Genomic DNA, 4,586 nt, shown 5'->3' on the forward strand with positions numbered 1-4,586 from the left:
GTGAGTTAGAAGCATGGTGTGTGTGTGTGTGTGTCAGTCACAGTTTGTGGGGGACGTAAGCACAACACAGACAGAACTGTAAACTACTGACCACTACAGACTTGCATGTGTTGATTTAGCCAGATGCAGAGTGTTTGTGTATGTGAGGCTATCTGCAGCTGTATGTTCACTCTTAGATTAATGCAGAACAGGATTTGTACTACAATATTAAATCTTTTCATTGTATCTATTTACATAACACAACTGAACTTCATGTCCCTTAACAATTAATTTCCTGTTGTCTTTTTTCTGATACTGGCCATTTATATTTTTTCAGTAGGTATTTTTAATCACAAATAGGCTGTTTTTTGCCAGCTTTGTTTCTTTGTTTTGGTTTGGTCCTTAAAAAGTATGTAGAAGTCTTCAGATATGTAAATGTAAAGTCTTAAAGAGTATTAAGAGAGGTCTTATTTATTTCACAATGCAGTGGAAGATTTTTTTTGTGCTTTTCTTTGTTTTTGGCTAAGCGTGATGGACTTGTCTGTGCTCTTTGTCATAATTTACCTTCTCTGGTGTTCATACCAGTTAAGAACACATGAAGAAAAGCAGCATGAGCATCAGTCCAGACTGCAGTTTGCCTTCATTTGATTTTGTTATGCCAGGCTTTCCGAGCATGAGGCACTGGCTATCAGATGTCAACATCCGTCTCCTTTTACCCATAAACTTTTGCAATTCTTCTTCTTGGGGATGGAGCAGTAGTTGTATGCCGTGAAAAGTTGTATTTTTCAATAGTTGTATCAGTACATTATCATAACACTAAGTGTGCCACTGTAAAAGAACAAAGGTGTGTGTGTGTGTGTGTGTGTGTGTGTGTGTGTGTGTGTGCGTGCGTGCGCGCGCGCGCACAGTGGTGTTATGTGCACCTTGTGAAGATTCTGTGCATGTGCTGCTCTGTATCTGCCTTTGATGATGTGAGTGCATCAGAGTGTGTGTGTGTGTGTGTGTGTGTGTGTGTGTGAGTGTGGTATTATGTGCACCTTTTGAGGATTATATGTGTCCCAGTGTGCATTTGAAGTTGTTACTGTGGGTTGTTAGATTTATAGAGAGTGACAGTTAACCGCCGGGTGACCGTGGTTCTCATATACTCTCTCATTCAGCTGGATCTTTAATAAGTGTTACACTCACACACACATACTCACATACACACACACACACACACTCTCACACAGCATCATCTTCAATAGGTGTGTCAAACATTGCACCTACACAGTGCGTCATATTTAATAGATGTATCACACACCACACATGGGGCATAATCTTCAGTAAGTGTATCATGTCACATTACTATCAGACAGATAACAGATTTGGGTCAGTAGGAAGCTCTAGTATCTAGTGTCGGGGGGGGAAGAAAATCTCTTCTCTCAGTGAGATTGGGAATGGTTTGCCTAGAACATTTACATCTATATTACCCGCAATCTCTGTATATAGGAGATATGAAGAAAGACACGGTTCAGTTGCCTTGTGTAAAATGAAAAAATAATCTTCAGTATTCTCCAGATTCCTTACACGTTTGAAAGATCAGTGTGTCCCCCAGCTTGAGCCAAGGTGCATCCAAAAAACGTGTCAGAATTGCCAGAATACATCCAGGTGCAAACATGACAAGGAAGTTGGCTCAGGATTTTTCTATGGAATCAGGTTTTACAAGCAATACTATTTTCATCTTTTAGGCTCCCTTGGTTCATTAAATGTTTTCAGCATGTAAATGATCACATGCGCTTTCAGCTTAAGTAAAGCTGAAAGTGAAACATCAAACTTTAAAGTCACAATGAAGTGCATTTTCACCCTGGCTGTTCACCCCCAAAAACCCTATTTCCTTTTTCTAAGACACCATGGTTGCGTCCCGGTGCCTGGAATTTATTCATTTTGAAGAAACTAAACTCTGTGACAGTTCAGTATCAAGTGCAAAGCATTTTTGAACTTTTGAACACTTTTAAACAGTCCCACGCCACATCATGTCCCGTCCCAACATCCTGTTTCAACTGGAAATGCATGAATGAATTACAGAAGCAAGACTCCAACAAAATGCCGTTTCCTTGTGACTGTTAGGTTTTCATGCATCACTCTACTCGCCAAGGATGATACAAACTGTTTCAAAAGTAGCTGTACATTTTTATATACATTATTAATACTCGCTGTATTATTAAATGTTTTTCTCGTTTCCAGGTACGCTTTAGGTCATGGCTGGAAATTTGACAACTGACTAAATAAATTAAAAATGACTAAAGTTATAAAGCTTTGTTTTCCATTACTATAAAAATTTGTATTCCTTCTTCTTCTGAAACACCCAGTAGATGAAGAGGAATTGGTTTTGGTGGCATTGGTGCAAAGGCATATTGACAACTATCATAGTAACTCAGTACATACTGACACACATGGCACAAACACAACAGGATCTCACGGAAATAAACAGTGGAAGCGAAGTGCAAAATCTCTGTGTGCGGTGCAGAAGCATTGAGAGTGGCAGGCGGTTAGATTCAGGTAGAATCAAGTCAATTTCACTTCACCTCACAAATCCCACTTCAGGGATGAGTGCTCCATTAGACTTTTAAATGAGAGGATGAAAAGCAAATTTCTGTCGAGGTTTATGGTACTTCGAAGCGGTTTGTTGACAGCTTCATGCTGACTGTGTGTAATTTTAGATCCGTACTCTCTGCTATTTCTGTGTTTCTGCTAGTAGAAATCGTCTTGTGTAGTTACCCAGGACAGTCCGCGTACCATCGGAAAAACTTTGTATTTCCGACGGTTTGTGGTTTGCACATGTACATTTTTCTTTGTTGCGCTCTCTTTTTTTTTAAGTTTAATTTTGCCTTAAACGGCTTCTCTGATTTCCTAACACTCTTGCACATTTCTTCTCGACTCTACACTTTCTCTGGTAAACACAATTATTAGATGTACATATCATAGAAGTCCCACTTTTTCAGTTTCTGCAACCAATCACACTTCAGGATTAAGATTTTTGTAATTGAATAACCTACAGAAAAACATTTGAGACATGTTATAATGTTATATTTGAAGCGTGTCTCATATTTACCGTTCTCCCTCTTTCTTTCTCTCTCTCTCACACATCCTCTCACTCTTTCTTACACACACACACACACACTCACCCCACATGTATTGTTTATACTTCAGCCAGTTTGGTGGTGTGAGAATGCAGCATAGAACATCTGGTGGGAAAGCACAAACCTACATTATGCATGAGAAACAGACTTAGAACGACCCGTCTCCCTCACTCGCTGCGGTCTCTCCTCTCCCCTTTCCCCCATTTTTTCTCTCCCTATATCTTTCTTAGTTCTTTCCATAATTGATTTTCTTTTTTCTTTCTTTTCTCTCCCTCTCCCACCCTCCCTATCGCATTTTTTTCCCTTCTTCCTCTTCTCTCAGATCACATCTGAAGGTTGAAACCGTAGTCTGTAACTAACAGGTATTGACAGGGGGTTAAACACCAATTCCTGTCTTGTCATGTAAGTAGGGATGTTAATGATTAATCGACGATCGATTAATCACCCTTAATAATTTGATCAATCACGCATATATTAATCGATAATGTACGTTATGTGCTATTTCTCTTTTTTTTCGGAAATGATTTACCGCCACAAGGGCGCGATTTGACTTTCACCGCCTATACAGAGGAAGAAGAAAGCCAAGCAAGCTGGCGGAAGCATTACACCCGAAAAGACAACAGTGTTCATTGTAAACATTGTAATACAAAGTTGAAATACAGCACCTCTACAAGCACGATGAAAGAGAAAGCATTCCCCCAGCTGGTGAAGTTGGCGGGACACTATTTGTGCCTCCCGACCCGGGACAGCTGTTCCCCCAGAGCGAGTGTTTCAGGATGGACTGACTGTCACCAGGCTGCACTGGACTCATCCCTGACCACGTAGAGACGCTCTTATTCTTAAATAAACCAGTAGATTGTTGTGCCATTGTTTCCAATACATAAACTGTGGCAGCGCTACAATATCGGTACAGCCGGCAACATAAACAGTTAATCAATGTATAGAAATTGATCTAAATCGCTCTGTAATGCGTCTAATGTGCGCATCACATCATGTCTGTCATGTGGCGATGCAGCAGCTCTGTACTCAACCTGACAGTCTGTCTCCCGTTCTGAAAACGTTTGTAAAAAAAAATATAAAATTCCACAATTTCTGCGAACTCACATGTGTTGTAACGGTAAAGAGTAATTTGATACTTTTCAATCGGACAATTGTAACGCTGCTCAACACTCAGAAAGTAAACATGAGTGCAGTGCAGAGACTTCATTGCATATTCCACCAGTTGGGTTCCATTGGACACAATGTAAAGACAATTTAAAGTAATGAACCCTAAAGAAAGTATATTTTCAGCCTGTGGTCTGTTGTCGGGGTTCCCGACTCTTTTGAATTCTGCTTGGTTGAGTAACTTGTTGAGTAGGCATAAAGACAGGTGTAAAAACACGCATTTTGTATTTTCTATGTCAAAAGCTGTTTTTTACATAATGATTAATCGATTAATTGGTCATTAATGTGACTGACAATCGATTAAGGAAAATTTCTGAAAATTTG

This window comes from Centroberyx affinis, unplaced genomic scaffold (genome assembly GCF_046629955.1).
Source record: "Centroberyx affinis isolate AG114_WGS23_722 - 3 ecotype Tasmania unplaced genomic scaffold, CSIRO-AGI_Caff_v1 ptg002788l_1, whole genome shotgun sequence".
Taxonomy (NCBI): Eukaryota; Metazoa; Chordata; class Actinopteri; order Beryciformes; family Berycidae; genus Centroberyx; species Centroberyx affinis.